Source organism: Aedes albopictus, chromosome 2 (assembly GCF_035046485.1).
Source record: "Aedes albopictus strain Foshan chromosome 2, AalbF5, whole genome shotgun sequence".
NCBI classification, from domain to species: domain Eukaryota; kingdom Metazoa; phylum Arthropoda; class Insecta; order Diptera; family Culicidae; genus Aedes; species Aedes albopictus.
In genome coordinates, this window is record NC_085137.1 from 320,614,554 (window position 1) to 320,633,095 (window position 18,542).

An 18,542-nucleotide genomic window follows, 5' to 3' on the forward strand; every position below is an offset into this window, starting at 1 on the left:
TGTTGTGGGTGTTCATAAACTCCTTTTTCCTCGGTTTAGGTTTCCCGGGGAGCAGTGTCACTCCTTGTTCCACTCCTGTGAAGTCCGCTACCTCCGAGACTTCCGATACAATTTCGCTGATGAAGTTTGTAAAATTTCTCAGTGGAGTTTCCCTTTTGCCGCGTTTGAATCGCACCCAGTCAAGTTTATACTCGGGTGGCAATTTGCTCACGAGCTCTTGCACGAGCATGGGATTGTTAAGGTGCTCACGCATTCCCGCAGCCTCGAGGTGATCACATAGCTGCTTTACCGTGATCCCAAAGTACAGGAATGTCTCCAGCTTATCCATACGCGGGGCCTGTGCTCTACGAACCTTTGCCACTAGACTTTTTAAGAGCTTTTCCGGGTTCCCGAAAAGCTTGCGTAAATCCTCGATGACCTCGGGTACCGAGTCTGGCATCAAGAGCCAGCTTTGTACTGCTTCTTTTGCCAAGCCTTGCAGGCTATCTTGGAGCCTTTTAAGGTTGTCTGTATTCGTGAAACCACATGCACCTTTCTGATTGCACCTTCTTCCTCTTCCGTCAGATCCATACGATGCAGTAAGTCCTCAATTCTTACTTCTCTCTCGCCGGAAGCAGCTAGCGGATTCTGCTGAAAACGTGTATTGCTGCCCCATGGATCCCGAACGCACCCCGGCTCGTTTAGCTTCGTAGGTTTCGAAAGTTCTGGATTTACATTCCGTAATTCAGCTTCGATCTGCTGGTTCCGGGCGGACGGCTGTCCCTGGAATTTCGGGAAGGCTCCACGGGGATCCTTTCTTCCGAAATCATCACAAACACGCGGCTTTTGCATGCCAGCCTCATCGTCTTCATCTTCTTCTTCGTCGGAGTCTTATTGCTCTCGATAGTGCTGTGATAGATCCGACTTGAGCTTCTGGAATTCATCGTGGAGCTGCTGACGCCGTTGATGGAAATCCCGTTCGTCCTTGAGTCGGTTCTGTAGGATTTCTCTTTCCTGTGCTAGTTGCTTTTCGAGCATCTCCTTCTGTTGCAAACGTTTCTTCTCCATTATCTCCCTTTCGGCCTACAATCGCTTCTCATGGATGATCCTTTCCTCTTCAAGGGCTCTCTCCTTTGCCCTTTTATCCAACTGAACCTGTTGAAGTGATTCCTCCAGGGTCACACTTTTGACACTTTCCTTGTCGGATCCAGCATCGCTTTTCGTGCTACTCTTTCTGGATGAAGTCTTCTTCGAGGCAGGCTTTTTGGCTTCTTTCGGTACTTGCAGTATATTTTTGCACTTCGCGCACGTCCACGGAACCGACTTCACAGCTTCTGAGACACCAGCGCAACTGTAGTGTGCCCAGAAGTCGCAGACGTCACATTGGACCATATCATCCGCACTATCATGGTCCTCGCAAAGCATGCAATTGTGGTTACTACTGTGATCATTACTCACCGATTGGGCAAACCCCTCAGCCATTTCGAGGTTATTCCGATTGCTATTCTTTAAGAATGTTCGGATTTTTAGAACTGCAACCTCCTTTTAGCGGTCCGGTTTAGACAGCTTAAAGCTGAAATAGTTTTATTATTAGTTTTTGAGTAGATCATAAGTTCATACATTTTTACTGCAACTTACAATAGGTTTTTCTTCACCCTCGCGTGCAAGCTAGTAGGAGGTTCTACCGGGAGTAATCTTCTGCGGTTATCGGTAGGTGCTTGAGTCACCGCTACATTTAGGTTTCAATTAGCGAATTGTAGGGCAAATAGATCTCACATTATATTACTTACTTAGTATTAAACCTTTAAGGTCAACAATAGGTTATCAAATTCAGTAGTATGTCGACGTAGGTTATCAAATTTAGCATCTAGGTAGAAACAAATATAATAATATAGTAATTCAAGGTATTTTTTATAAGCATTACATACGGATAATCTTGGCAGTTCTCTCACTGTGAATACTGCACTTTAGGTATAACAAACTACGAATTTTTAGGTAGAATAATTAGAAAATTGAAATTAATTTTAGGATTTTAGTTTAGAACGTGTTTCTTCGATAATCGTGTTCTAGATGTTCTTCTTATTTTCACACATACTCACGATTCTGACGTCTGTCACATCTGACAGCGACTGCAGCAGGTTCATTCCATCTCTTCCGCAGGGCTGCCGTTCTGCTCGGCGATACAGGAATCTCCCGATCTTCCGAACAGCAGTCTCTAAACTTTTGCAAAAACGGTTATTGCATTTTAACCCGACGGTTAAAATAGTGACCAAAGCGTAGGCGATACAATGTCAAAGAAATACGTCGGCGATCAAAGTCGATAAAGCCGTCAAGAAAGCTCCACTGAAAATACAGTGAGGTACAAACGGATCGACAAAATAGCACCATAGCACACGGCATTACACCATGACTCCGTATATTAACGTTTCCAGAAATCTAACAAGAAAACGTGAATCTCATCTTTGAGAAAGGTTAAATAAATAACCGAAACCGTTGAGTTAAAATGCAATAACCGTTTTTGCAAACGTTTAGAGATTGCCAAGGCCGAAAACACTCCCTCTTCCGGTTTATTTGTGTCAGTTTAAACATTTTATTGATATAGAAATCAAACATAAAAATATTCTAATACAGATCAAAAGGAATAAAAGCTTTCTTAAGGCCAGGCTTATGATTGAACAACTTCTCTCGTTCTGTTCACCCCCTGTTTCTCCCTATGCATATTAACTGCTTCAAAATCGTTCCTTTCAAGCAACACAATAGACCGCCAATTGTTTCACTTTTCACAGCCATTAAGCCCATTCTTTCGACTCATTCCAACGAATATTATCTCACCGTATGTAGAACGATCATGCCTTTCCGTAAACTCTGTGCATCCCCTGCACCTGTATGTACCCACCCACATCCTTGCTTATAAATCGTGTGAAATATGCTCTGCTCATGTATCTCCGTGCACATCCAGCCCCATCAGCTTGAACCACATATCATCCCGAGCCGCGCCGTGTTGTGTGTACCTCGGTTGCCACCGAATGTCGTTGTTATTCCTTTTCTAACTGCTGAGGGAGCGATAAAATGTGTTTTATTTATGGCGAATTAAGATACAATACAGCAATATCCACTTTCCTCACTAGACGTTCATTGCCGGTGTGGGTACAAAGCTTCCTGGAACGGAGGGTAGCTCAAAAATTACACCTGTTAAGCAGGATATGAGTATCCTTGTTTAGCCTATGCCCCTAAACAGACGACAATCGGTGCTTAATGTTCACGTTCTTTCATGAATGCTCACTCCTAACAAGAAACACATAAATTAAATACAAAACCAATAGCGTTCATTAGCTTTGTGTTCGATAGGACGAAAATGGGAGCACTTTGCCTAGAATGGGGTCCAGTTCCCTAAATGTGAAAACCTATTTTAATTTTGAACTTTCATAAAATAAGATCATATTTAAATTCTGTAAGATAATCCTGCATCAAGAAACGTACAGATCTTCCTGAACGTAATGTCTGTCGGATCCTTCAGCATCCCTATCATACAGAAGAGACGGTGAAAAACTAAACATTTCGTGTACCATTTGAACCATTCCAAGTAAAGAAATAGTAGTATGGGGAATGTGGTGTTAAACGCTACTCACACAATAAATTTCGTATGGGGGACTGAAGTTCCAAACAAAAGACCTTCTTGTTTTCAGGGGGTCGTTACCATTGGTCTTTTCTCGTTTTATTCTATTGCTGACTTTCGTTGCAATTATTTATTTCTTACGGTTGGCCGGACACAAACTCCCTAACTTTCCAAAGTTTGTTCTTCTAGTGCATTTCACACCAATTCCCCGTTTGCTGTTGGTTTGGTTTCACACTAAGAAGATCTTGTGAAGCACCCGAAGCCAGCCGGCAGCAATGCAGAATCCCGAGCATCAACCAGACAAAAGAAGCATAAAATATGACTTGCTCATCTTTCCATGTGGGTTTCCTCGTTCACCCAGTACTAGCTCGCCGGAGTATAGATTTATCCGATGTGCTGCAGCTCTCTGTGACTAAGCTATGATTACACACATATAGGGTATGTGAGCCGAAGCGGGAATGCAACAACAACGCTCGACTTTATGGAAATTCCATCCAGTATGGTATACGGTTTGCTCGTCTCACTGCCAGAGCTGTGGGGAGCTGTGGAGCAGTGGAGTAAGTCAAGTCGAAGGCTTCCGGCAAGTTCGCCCTGGGTGGGGAGACTGTGTGAATTGAACGAATTTCAAATAGGAGAAATGACAATAGGATTTCTTCGGAACGTGAGTTATTCCGGTACGTGCCGGATTAGTTGAGTGCGACGGGGAAGTAAGTTGAGTATTAAGTTTGCTTCGCTGAATTACTATTCGGATGGAAGCGAAATTGAGAATCACTAAGTTGGTGCTCCGATATGGAGATTAGGTGCGGTTGTAAAGTACAATTTGTTTGTAAATTATTTTTCGGAAGACACACAAGCCACGCGTGAGTTTGAAATTGACTTTCGTTATTTATAGGAATCATCACTTAATCAATTCTTTGTCTGTTCGGGCGTAGACAGTTCTGTGGAGCTTTCTAGAAATTCGTCTGGAAATTATGCAGAGAAAGCCCAGAAAATTAGGAGAAAATTATGAAAATAATTGGAAAAGGTTCATGTGGAGAATCCTGCATGGATTCTGTAGAGAACCCTCCGGTGATTCTGTAGAGAATTCTCTGGAGATTCTGCAGAAAATCCTGCAAGGATCCTATAGAGAATCCTGCGATGATTATGTAGAGAATCCTGCGTGAACTCTGTAGAGAATCCATTGAAGAATCTGTAGAGAATCCATCGAGAATTCTGTAGAGAATCCATCGAAGATTCTGAAGAGAATCCATCGAGAATTCTGAAGAGAATCCATTGAGGATTCTGTAGATAATTATAATAAAGGAGATAATTGTAGATAATTATAATCGAGCAGGGCTTCTGTAGAGAATCCAACAGGAATTCTATACAGAATCCAGCAGGGGTTCTGCAGAGAATCCAGCAGGGATTCTGTAGAGAGTCCAGCAGCGATTCTGTAGAGAATCCAGCAGCGATTCTGTAGAGGATCCTGCTAGAATTCTCTACAGAATCCTCGAATGATTCTCTATAGAATCCTCGAATGATTCTCTACAGAATCCTCGAATAATTCTCTACAGAATCCTCGAATGATTCTCTACAGAATCCTCGAAGAATTCTTTACAGAAAAAAGAGAGAATCCTGTAGAGAATCCTTCGAGGATTCTGTAGAGAATCCTTCGAGGATTCTGTAGTGAATCCTTCGAGGATTCTGTAGTGAATCCTTCGAGGATTCTGTAGTGAATCCTTCGAGGATTCTGTAGTGAATCCTTCGAGGATTCTGTAGAGAATCCTTCGAGGATTCTGTAGAGAATCCTTCGAGGATTCTGTAGAGAATCCTTCGAGGATTCTGTAGAGAATCCTTAGAGGATTCTGTAGAGAATCCTTCGAGGATTCTGTAGAGAATCCTTCGAGGATTCTGTAGAGAATCCTTCGAGGATTCTGTAGAGAATCCTTCGAGGATTCTGTAGAGAATCCTTCGAGGATTCTGTAGAGAATCCTTCGAGGATTCTGTAGAGAATCCTTCGAGGATTCTGTAGAGAATCCTTCGAGGATTCTGTAGAGAATTCTTCGAGGATTCTGTAGAGAATCCTTCGAGGATTCTGTAGAGAATCCATCGAGGATTCTGTAGAGAATCCTTCGAGGATTCTGTAGAGAATCCTTCGAGGATTCTGTAGAGAATCCTTCGAGGATTCTGTAGAGAATCCTTCGAGGATTCTGTAGAGAACCCTTCGAGGATTCTGTAGAGAATCCTTCGAGAATTCTGTAGAGAATCCTTCGAGGATTCTGTAGAGAATCCTTCGAGGATTCTGTAGAGAATCCTTCAAGGATTCTGTAGAGAATCCTTCGAGGATTCTGTAGAGAATCCTTCGAGGATTCTGTAGAGAATCCTTCGAGGATTCTGTAGAGAATCCTTCGAGGATTCTGTAGAGAATCCTTCGAGGATTCTGTAGAGAATCCTTCGAGGATTCTGTAGAGAATCCTTCGAGGATTCTGTAGATTCTGTAGAGAATCCTTCGAGGATTCTGTAGAGAATGCTTCGAGGATTCTGTAGAGAATCCTTCGAGGATTCTGTAAAGAACCCTTCGAGGATTCTGTAGAGAATCCTTCTCGAGGATTCTGTAGAGAATCCTTCTCGAGGATTCTGTAGAGAATCCTTCTCGAGGATTCTGTAGAGAATCCTTCTCGAGGATTCTGTAGAGAATCCTACGAGGATTCTGTAGAGAATCCTTCGTGGATTCTGTAGAGAACCCTTCGTGGATTCTGTAGAGAACCCTTCGTGGATTCTGTAGATAACCCTTCGTGGATTCTGTAGAGAATCCTTCGAGGATTCTGTAGAGAATCCTTCGAGGATTCTGTAGAGAATCCTTCGAGGATTCTGTAGAGAATCCTTCGAGGATTCTGTAGAGAATCCTTCGAGGATTCTGTAGAGAATCCTTCGAGGATTCTGTAGAGAATCCTTCGAGGATTCTGTAGAGAATCCTTCGAGGATTCTGTAGAGAATCCTTCGAGGATTCTGTAGAGAATCCTTCGAGGATTCTGTAGAGAATCCTTCGAGGATTCTGTAGAGAATCCTTCGAGGATTCTGTAGAGAATCCTTCGAGGATTCTGTAGAGAATCCTTCGAGGATTCTGTAGAGAATCCTTCGAGGATTCTGTAGAGAATCCTTCGAGGATTCTGTAGAGAATCCTTCGAGGATTCTGTAGAGAATCCTTCGAGGATTCTGTAGAGAATTCTTCGAGGATTCTGTAGAGAATCCTTCTCGAGGATTCTGTAGAGAATTCTTCTCGAGGATTCTGTAGAGAATCCTTCTCGAGGATTCTGTAGAGAATCCTGCTCGAGGATTCTGTAGAGAATCCTTCTCGAGGATTCTGTAGAGAATCCTTCTCGAGGATTCTGTAGAGAATCCTTCTCGAGGATTCTGTAGAGAATCCTTCTCGAGGATTCTGTAGAGAATCCTTCTCGAGGATTCTGTAGAGAATCCTTCTCGAGGATTCTGTAGAGAATCCTTCTCGAGGATTCTGTAGAGAATCCTTCTCGAGGATTCTGTAGAGAATCCTTCTCGAGGATTCTGTAGAGAATCCTTCTCGAGGATTCTGTAGAGAATCCTTCTCGAGGATTCTGTAGAGAATCCTTCTCGAGGATTCTGTAGAGAATCCTTCTCGAGGATTCTGTAGAGAATCCTTCTCGAGGATTCTGTAGAGAATCCTCCTCGAGGATTCTGTAGAGAATCCTTCTCGAGGATTCTGTAGAGAATCCTTCTCGAGGATTCTGTAGAGAATCCTTCTCGAGGATTCTGTAGAGAACCCATCGTGGATTCTGTAGAGAACCCTTCGTGGATTCTGTAGAGAACCCTTCGTGGATTCTGTGGAGAACCCTTCGTGGATTCTGTAGAGAACCCTTCGTGGATTCTGTAGAGAACCCATCGTGGATTCTGTAGAGAACCCATCGTGGATTCTGTAGAGAACCCATCGTGGATTCTGTAGAAAACCCTTCGTGGATTCTGTAGAGAACCCTTCGTGGATTCTGTAGAGAGCCCTTCGAGGATTCTGTAGAGAATCCTTCGAGGATTCTGTAGAGAATCCATCGAGGATTCTGTAGAGAATCCTTCGAAGATTCTGTAGAGAATCCTTCGAGGATTCTGTAGAGAATCCTTCGAGGATTCTGTAGAGAATCCTTCGAGGATTCTGTAGAGAATCCTTCGAGGATTCTGTAGAGAATCCTTCGAGGATTCTGTAGGGAATACTTCGTGGATTCTGTAGAGAATCCTTCGAGGATTCTGTAGAGAATCCTTCGAGGATTCTGTAGAGAATCCTTCGAGGATTCTGTAGAGAATCCTTCGAGGATTCTGTAGAGAATCCTTCGAGGATTCTGTAGAGAATCCTTCGAGGATTCTGTAGAGAATCCTTCGAGGATTCTGTAGAGAATCCTTCGAGGATTCTGTAGAGAATCCTTCGAGGATTCTGTAGAGAATCCTTCGAGGATTCTGTAGAGAATCCTTCGAGGATTCTGTAGAGAATCCTTCGAGGATTCTGTAGAGATTCCTTCGAGGATTCTGTAGAGAATCCTTCGAGGATTCTGTAGAGAATCCTTCGAGGATTCTGTAGAGAATCCTTCGAGGATTCTGTAGAGAATCCTTCGAGCATTCTGTAGAGAATCCTTCTAGGATTCTGTAGAGAATCCTTCGAGGATTCTGTAGAGAATTCTTCGAGCACTCTGTAGAGAATCTTTCGAGGATTCTGCAGAGAATTCTTCGAGGATTTTGTAGAGAATCCTACGAGGATTCTGCAGAGAATCCTTCGAGGATTCTGTAGAGAATCTTTCGAGGATTCTGTAGAGAATCCTTCGAGGATTCTGTAGAGAATCCTTCGAGGATACTATAGAGAATCCTTCTCGAGGATTCTGTAGAGAATCCCTCGAGGATTCTGTAGAGAATCCCTCGAGGATTCTGTAAAGAATCCCTCGAGGATTCTGTATAGAATCCCTCGAGGATTCTGTATAGAATCCCTCGAGGATTCTGTAGAGAACCCTTCGAGGATTCTGTGGTGAATCCTTCGCAGATTCTGAAGAGAATCTTCCAGGGATTCTGTAAAGAATCCTCTGGGAATTCTCTATCAAATAAACCTCGATGCATGAATGTGTATTGATTCATCCAAAATGTTCAATGTAATATTTTTACTCTGTTTCCATACATACAATCAACCACATTTTCAGCGTCACCTTCAGTTGACTTGTATCAGGAGACAGTGGTGATTTTTCTGTTTATACAGCCATGGCCAGCTATTTTCCCTGTCAATTTGTGCTCCGGACAATCCACACAGACTGCCATTTACTCAACGGATGATTGGTTTCGATGTAACGTGTCACCGCCGTTGTTTGATTTATGGCACATGTGCTTTTTCCCGAACATGGAAATTATTAATGGAATCTCGCTTACCGGAATAAATACATATTTTGCAACAATGGTATCACGTTGGGCGCTTTAACGTTGTAATGCAATAATAATTCACTTCAGTACAACATCTCAATTGCAGCGATTGGCAGGATTATGGCGAATTCTTTGACGGTCATCAATTTGTCACACACTTAACATGGAAGAAATTCCTCTCCTTCCACACGCCTCATGTCGACCAAAAGCGTAGATATTGACTGAATTGCTTCAACAATGGCTACTCCCTCTGGGTTACGACGACGTTGACCGGAGAAAGGGAGACAATTATGTACATAAATCTTCATAAAATTGAGATTTAATACAACTGAGCTTACACATTCTTAGATTCATTGTCCACATAACGTACGACCATGGTCGGTCATCGGCAAAGGTCGGTATGAGGCTAGTCGTTCAGTTGCGAGTTCGATCTCATATGTGGGAGCAAGTGGCTCTGAAGATGACACACATGGTCTTTCATCATACCAAGGAGCAACCATTTGGCATTGGAATGTCGGAGCACTGCCGGTTAGTGGTGAACTTGATAGCACACAAAAAGCTTTTAGATGATTGCCCGTGAGTGAACCAGTGAAAATATACGAATGACATTGCAAAATGAAGTATGAAGCGGATGATACTAAAAATTAAAGACAAAGTACAGTGATTTCTGAATAGGAAATGTGTCAAGCTTTAAAAATTATAAAGTAAGGCCTCAAAAGCACAAACGCTGAAATCTCCCTGCCTTATTATGTCTACGGGTCACTTTTTATTCATATTTCCTATTCATTTTGGCGCTTTGTCCCTACTGAGGTAGTGCCCAATTCTAAGCATAGATTCTAGTATCCTATGAGCCGCAAGAAACTACGTGGAACCTAGCATCCTGAAAGTGGATAAAGCTTGATGGATACGTTGGGCTGGGCATGTTGTCAGAATGCCGGACAACATGCGTACCAAAAACAAGTGGCAATTAACCTCAAATGAGTCGTACAGAAGCATTACTTGAATAGCTATCAGCTCACTTTACTTTGCTGTATAATTTATCCGTTCTCGTAAAAGTATTCAAAATCATTTGAACAAAACTACACTTCCACTTACAAAATAATCGATTCGTTTCCCATAAATAAGCACTTCACCGCTTAAACCCAACTCATCGTCCAAACATCAGATTTTTGTTTGAGTTCTGGTCATTTTCCAGCCGGAAAATCACTCTCAATCACTACCGCGTGCAAACACACTGGCACACGCTCACTCGCTCTCTGTCGTACTACTACTGGTAGGTTCCAGCTGGCATCAGCCACAACCCGGCAAAGTCATCGTACGGTCAGAGGCGGTGACAAATTTAATTGAAAAACCAACAATTCAATGTTTGAAAGTTTTCTGTTTGCATTCCGCGCGCCGGTTTCACACCATCATCGATGGTGGTCGGTCACCCTCTCCGTTGATTCCCAACAACTATAGCTATACGTTGTCACCGAACGCTGACTGAAAAGGACTCGAGCGCTGCTGCACTGGTTGAATGTTCCTGCTATGTGTGTCTATGAAGACTGCTGTTCGATGCGAGCGACACGGCTGAACGGTTAGATCAACGACGACGATGCTGCTACGTCTGGTCAACGAACGTCAGTTCCATGAGCCATTTGCAGGCCGGTCGCATGGCTGGCTTTGGCAATAAAGCTACTACTTTCAATCAGGACAGTTTTCTAGTGCCAAACAAAACGTTGGAAATTATTCATGATCCATCAGCGTGTGGAAGCGCAAATATTTACGTTTGTCACATGAACTGGCTTCATGCGGATGGTCGGTGTGCCCCGTTCGTCCGTTCGTTGAAGTTCGATTCATGAATGTTGAAGATGACTAATTTGGGTTTAATCTTTTTCCGACGTACGTTTCGTGCTACTTTTTTCGACTGACAGGGAGGAACAGAGATGCCAGATTCAGCTTTCTAGACAACAGAAATTTGATCCGTTGCAAATTACATAGAGACATTTCGAAACAAAAATTTAATATTTTCCAGAAATTTGAATACAGGGTAACTCTCGCTGAGACCTGCCCACTATTTACACCTTGTCTTCAATAATGTTTAAGGTGCCGATTTTCTGAAAGTCCTCGCTAATAAAGTAAGGAAAATGCATTTGGTTACTCAAATTGATGGACTCCCCGTTAGTTAGAGCCACAACAATATTTGCAGACCCCTCGATTTTGGACAAATGGTGGCTCATTTAAACCGTTATAACTCGAAAGTTTCTCCAAAAACCACCTCAAAACGAATTGTTGTTGAAAAAATGGAAGATAGAGCTACTATTTACAATAATAAAAAGTTGGATCGGCCATATTGAGTTTTGACGCCATCTTGGATTTTTATACCAAAACGTTTTTTCACCATGATGGCCATCACTTTCGCTGTTCAAATTTTTCCACGCCGCCGAACAAAATTTCCCACGCCGATCAGGAAACGGCATATTTTATTTTTCTCGTCAACAGATAAAAAAAAATACTGTTGCAGTATTTTATGGATGACTCTGGACTCATTGCTGCAGCCAGGGTGCAAAATGTTCAAAATCATTGACTGAAAACAGCAAGAATTTGATTATTTCTGCACTCAATATTCAAAACAAACATTTTCATTTTCGCTCTTCCTCTTCACACAGTCAGTCATTTCGTGGTCATTGAATTCGAAGCCGATCGAGAAACATCTACAAAATTACCTACGTTTATGGCTACGATTCCCACCAAAAACACTCCAGGACAATCAAATGGGACAAGATCTGTGTGAAGCACCATCAAATGTAATCGAAACGGTAACAACTTATCAGCAATTCTACTAGTCGAATTTTTAACATTCTGTATTAGTTGATTTTTTGGCGCATTATTACATTATTGTTAATTGGTTATTGGTGCATTTTTTGAGATCTTTAATGATTTATTCGTGAAAGCTTTAGGTCGGTTAGGATCACACCTGCCAATGGTTTTGCAACATCTTTGGTGATGAAGTCCCAATTTATTATTCTTAGGATTCGCTGACTTCTCTCAAAAGACTTAAACGAGTAAATGATTCTTGGCAGAATCGTTGCAGTTTGCATATCCAACTAACAATCACTCATTTAACCCCTTCGGGACGACTTTTTTCACCAACCTCGCCGCTGTAGAACGCGTCAGCGAGGTGCAAATGACCCAACCGTCCTGAAAGGGTTAACAGGCATCATTATGACAAAATAATTCAGCATAATGTTGAATAAAATTTGAATTATTTTCACGTACAACCTATGTTCGGGTTTTGTTCACACAAATTTGGAGAAGTTATAAAGCATCATGTTGTGCTTTACTTTACAACTTTTTTTTTGTTGTTAAAAGCGTTTTACAAATATACAGGAAAGTTTTATTAAGCTTTGGCGAAAATGGCTAAAAATAAATAAAATGGAAAAATGTTGAACTTTCACGAGAGTATTTATTCACTCTCATGTTGAGAACACCTTGTATGAAATAAGAATTACATACAAAATTACCTAAATCCGGATTAGAACTCGAGACCTGTCGATTGCCAGCCGCATGCCTTCCTATCTGCGCCGTCCTAGAGATGGTGAAATGCAGTACCGAAAGCAAAACTTCATCTTCCCATGACGCAATAATGATCACTCTTGAACTTGTGTTCAGCAGTGGTGAATTACCACAGCACGTGGTAATCAACTGAACAACGCCTTATACTTCAACAGCTGTTCAGCCCAAAAAACGTGTTTTCCACTCTGATTTCGCTGTCAGTATTTTTATCACACGGTGAGAAAACTTGTATCGAATGCGGCCAAAAAATGTTGGTCATCATTGAAGATATTATTCATTTAATTGTGAAATAAATATGTTTTATAATATTAAATATCGATCTTTATAAATGTGTGGCAATTTGTGGTGCAATATGGTCTTGGACATGGTGCATTCACAAAATCTGTTCAGGTAATCATACTCAGCCGATGATCCGTTAAACATTTTTATTTTATTTTTGCTTTTGTCATGGTGCATAAGGATGTTTAGGGATACTTGAAATGTGTCGACATCTGAATGCTGTTTGGTTATCTAGGTGACTGTGGGAACAATATTCAGTAAACACGACAGCACTGAAATGTTATGTGATTTTTTTTAAATATTGGATCTTTGATAACTTGGTTATCTAAACAGTTTTAGCCATGACTTATCCCATTATCCGAACAAAGTTTCAAGTCAAACTATGACGGGTTGAAGGCGTTTATTCGACAAGTGAAAAGCACATTGTACAGGAACATATGCTTATCGATACATCAGCTTAATAAGATGCAGACAAATGTTTTGTTAAACTCTTTTGTAAAGGAATCAATGCTTGTCGAATAAATTTCTTGTTAAACATTTGAAAAGTGGAAAGTCGAACATTGAATACTTTCTCATTTAAAAAATCATTTAAACAGTAACATGTAGAGCATAATATTAGTTCAGCTATCATTACCATTATCAAGCAACAATTCGGCTAACTTGCTTGTTTGTGACTTGCAATTGTTAGTTGGGATATGACATTCTAGGAGAATTTTTCAGCAAAATCTTTTTATATAAAAAATAATTTCTGTCTGCCTGTCTGCTTGTCTGTCTGACCCTTATAGACTCGGAAACTATTGTACCGATTAGCGTGAAAATTTATATGTGAGCATTTTTAGGGCCAGACAAGTTTTACATAAGGCCTGAGACGCCTCCCTCTCTGGAAAGGGTGGCTCCCATACAAATGAATTGGCGAGGTGCGTCCCTATAGTGCACGGCATGTCTCGGTTGCTAAGTATTGGCTTTGTTGTTTACGATTCGGTTTAAAAAAAATCTTCAGCTTTTCATGTTTAATTTGATTTCATGCAACATGTGGAGTTTGTGTATGTGTGGAAAAGTATTTATGACTTGATGACGACATGGTAGCACCCCTCCGGGATGTCCTTCTGTGATTCCATAGGACCCCACATTTCTCCAAGAAATCCTTCGAATTTTCAGGGCTCCTCCAGCCATTTCTTGTGGGATTTCCAGGGAGTTCTTGATGAGATTCTTCCAGGGATTCATTGAGGATTCCTTCAGAGGTTCCCTCTGGGGTTCTTCCAGGAGTATCTCTTGAGATTTTTAAAGAAGTTGCTCTTGCGAGTATTTCTCCATAAAATACTTTCGTGACTTTTCCAGATATTTCTTCTGGAATACTTTAAGAAATATCTTCTGAGATTAATTCAGGAGTTCCTAATATCCTTCAAAATTCATTACGAAGTTTCTCTAAAAAATGATTTCGTAACTCCTCCAGAAATCTGCGATTTCCCCAGTAGTTTTTTTTGTGATTCCTCTGCGAATTTCTTCCATGGTTTCTCCACAAATTTCTCTAGAATTTCCTTCTGTGATTCCTCAGGGAGCTCCGCGTGAGATAATTTTGAAATTCCTTCAGAAGTTTCCTCTGGGATCTTTTTTGAAATTCCTAAAATGTTCCTCTAGGAACTCCTCTCAAGATTCCTTCAGAAATTCCTTTTGGGATTTCCTCCGGGATTTCTATAATAGTTCCGGGAATCCTCCAGGCATTCCACCCTAGATTCTCAATAGTTTCCTTAGGAATGTTTTCAGTTTTTCTTTTACTTCCATAAAGTATTCCAGGAAAATAAGGCCTGTAATACCAGCAATTTCACCTGGGATTTATCCGGGATTCCTCCAGGAGTTTTTTCAGGGAATGCGCCAGGAATACTTTCCTACAGAAAGTCCTTCCAAAAACTCAGTCTGGGATTCCTTTCAGGGATTTCATGCGATATTCCTACCTAAATTCCTTCTGGGATATCTTCAGGAGTTCTTTCTGAGATTCTTACAGAAATCTTACAGAAACTTCTTTCAATATTCCTCCAAAAACATCTCCGGGATTCTTTTTAGAAGCTCCTTCTGGGATTCTATAAGCAACTACTTCTGGGATTGCTTCAAAAATTCCGGGAATTTATTCAGGTTCTGTCAGGTATTGTTTCTAGAATTTCTTCAGGAATTCTTTGCAGGATCCATCTAAGGAACTCTTTTTTTGGTTTCCTCTAAAAGTTCCGATTGGAATTCCTGCAGATCCTTCTAAATTACCTCCAGAAGTTCATTCTGGAATCGTTTTAGATGTTTGGATATGGATATGGATATTAAAAATATCAATTTAAGCCACAGTAATTGTCGAGTTTTGAAATCATGCAACCGTATGTACAATAGCATCATGTTCAATTCTAGTCTTAGGCCATTTTGGTACCCATGTGAGACTAATACCCTTGTCGGGAACCTACCTTAAACCCTTGAATCCATAGAGGAATTAAAATATCAATCGAAATAATAGAATCCTTGTAGAAAGTTATCGAACAATCCCTGAAACTATCACATTTAAATTACTCAAAGTATTTTTTAATCAAAACATTCGAAAAATTTCCAATCACATTTTTGGAGTGATTTTTATGGTATGTGTATGCATAATAAAAGTCTTGAGGAAACTCTAGAGACATTCCAGAACAACTTCCTGCCAAAATAACTTAGTAATTTCTAGCTAGTACTAAAATATATGACTCTCTATATTCAAAAAATCATATCTCAAAAACAAAACAACATACATTTCTGATTTTTTTGATATGTTACGCCAAATTTCCTGAGTTTTCTGATAAAAATATAAAACCTCTTTGGTCCCGAGACCATGAAAACGTGAAAAAACTAATATATTTGCATATTTACATTTTAGCCCCTTCAACGTATTTTTCCTGAAAACTACAATTCAATAGCTTTCAAAAAAAGAAGTTTAAAATCGGTCAAATGGTTCAAAAGTTACGATTTTTTAAAAAAATTTAGTTTTGAAAAACCTTGATTTTTTGGACCACCCTATATGAAAATTGGTCACCCCAATGACGAAATAAAAAAAAAATACGGGTCTAATTATTTCCGAAGAACTACAAGCCCACCAAGTTTCACGACAATCGGAGATGCACTATATCGTTTTTCTATGGAATGGCTTAAATAGTAGCTCTATCTTTCCTCTTTTCAGCAACAATTCGTTTTGAGGTGGTTTTTGGAGAAACTTTCAAGTTATAACGGTTTAAATGAGCCACCGACCAAAATCGAGGGGTCTGCAAAAATTGTCGTGGCTCTAACTAACGGAGGGTCCATCAATTTGAGTAACCAAATGCATTTTACTTACTTTTTTAGTGAGGACTTTCAAAACATCACCACATTTAACATTTTTGAAGACATGGTGTAAATAGTGGGCCGGTCTCAGCGAGAATTACCCTACAATTAAAAATGATCCCATTCGATTGTCTAAATCTGGATATCCGCAATGATTAACTTGACTTTAAGTGACGTAAGAGTTAAAAAAAATCTCCCTATAGTTTCTCAAGAACTTATGTTATAAGTTCGTATGAAAATTGTTCCAGAAATTTCTTCCGCATATTACTTCAAAAACTTCCCAGAAATTTCCTCCAGGAGTTCATCGGAAACATTTGCTAGCACATAGTTCCAAAACATTGTTTCTTTTTTTTTAATTGCTTTAAAATTTGTTTTGGTAATCTCTTTCAATTAGTTATTATTATAATATTATTTTTCCGATGTCCGAGACCTCTCCACTTCGAATATCAAGCGGATAAAAATCAGAAAATAGACTTTTTGCAATACATATTTAAGAATCATAGATTGATAGTATATACTTAAACTAAGAAAACCCCAAATTTTCAGGTCTCTACCTTTTTTAAATCCTGAAATATAAGCGACCAAAATCGAAAAAAGCCAAAAAATGAACGTTTGCACTTAAATGCTAGGTACAGTTCAAGAGCAATTTTCAAAAAGTGTTTGTTTTGTACCACCAAATTATTTTACATCGTTACAAACATTACATAAAGAGCTATCCAAAACATGAATTTAAAAGTTGATTAGTAAGATAATAAAATTAAAAAAAAATCCGAGAATGCAGAAATATTTGCTAAAAACATTGAAATTTAAGTTTGTTGGTCTGCAACTTTCAACTTTCTCTGTTTTCCGATTCGAGTCATGATGCAAAATCAGCTTTCAGGTGCATAGAATGAAGTGTGAAACACAGAGTTGTTTTTTATTGCATCTTGCTTTGCTTTATAGATTACCGTGCAAATGTTCAATCGTCTAAAATATTTGTTCTCACTCGTCAAACACCAAAGAAAGTAGCAAGTAAACAAACCGATTATTCCATGCACCACTTAAAAAGTGTAACCGACGCTTAAAATTTCTAGCAGCGAAACGAACCAATGTATGCTGCTGAAACTGGTGGGAACATATTGTGGTGTGACAAAAAATTTCTGCAGGGGGTCGAATACGGTGCAAAAAAAGCAATAGATTCAACTAGAAATGACAACACAAACACAAATGTATCACAACAAGTTGACTTATAATTGTCTAAGAAAGCGCAATAGCTAAAGCTCACCATTTTGAATGGACAGTTAAACCACAGACAAACAGACGTAACACTCTTCAAAATGGCTTGGCACATGCATTTAACGATCAGTTCAAATTTCATTTGATTTGCGCGATCGTTCCACCAGATGCGCTAGTGTTCGATCGCTTTGACGTTTGCCAGTGAACACGTTGCTGAATAATTCCAACCGAAAATTACAGGCAATTTGTGTAGTAGTGTGCGTATCAGCAAAACGTCAAATCAAAATCCATCATGGCCAACAGTGTCGCGCGCGGTTCTACCAACAGGTGGCAGTGTGCTCATGAAAATGACACCGGGCAAAAGTTTTAGATGAATTTCCTCTAAGAGTTACATCTGTTTGTCTGTGGTTAAACAGTGTACGTGATCAGTGCTGAAAACGTAAAAAAAATAGTAGGAAACTAAAACCACCCACAACTGTAAGCCAACATAATTCTACACCCAACAGACGTTCCCAACAAACCACTCTATCTTCCACAGAACGAAATAATATGTTGACGAAATCGGATGAAGGGAAAAACGGAACAAACCTATAAATTCTCCCGCTGGCGTGAGAATAGCGTAACTCGTACCACTGCAACAACAATTACCAACCGTTATAAACAGTGTGTGCGGAAAATTCAGAAGTTTGCTTGCCGGGAGTTCATTAATCAGTGCAGAAAGTAAACAACTACCCGCCTAAACCGGTATCCTTCACTAACTAAACAGGTTATCTTAATTTAACTATTCGTGTTATCATATACAGGAATAAAAACCAATTATACCACGAATCATATTGATGATAGCAGTAATCATTTTCAGAGTTTCAACGATAAACCGAATGGGTTGTTAAGTATCGTTACCATGCCTTTTTTCTCGAACAAAAAATTAGCAAAGTCATACATGTTATGATCACTTAATCGAAAATATTACTTTAGGTACAGTGAATGATAAAAACAAAACAGAAATGAAATATTTCACCGAATCTGTTTTATCGACCATGAAACATCACACCCCTGCGAACGACTGTCGAAGTTTGACAACGATTACGTGAATCGTTATTTACTTGGAGATGCACACGGGAACCCGAGTAGGTGAGAAAATCTAACGAATAACACATTCAGTTATTAATAA

The 18,542-nt window shown here is 40.1% G+C and overlaps 1 protein-coding gene and 1 long non-coding RNA gene across 2 annotated transcripts in view; both read right to left on the reverse strand.

Annotated features, from left to right (window-relative positions):
- The window catches only part of LOC109622194 (uncharacterized), a 302,271-nt gene that overhangs the window by 263,901 nt on the left and 19,828 nt on the right, over window positions 1–18,542 (reverse strand). The window lies entirely within an intron of this gene.
- Window positions 524–2,235, reverse strand: LOC115256228 (uncharacterized). The gene is made up of 3 exons (XR_003892545.2): window positions 1,908–2,235; window positions 1,770–1,846; window positions 524–1,708 (listed from the first exon to the last, which is right to left on the reverse strand). It is a non-coding gene; the product is annotated as an uncharacterized LOC115256228 (long non-coding RNA).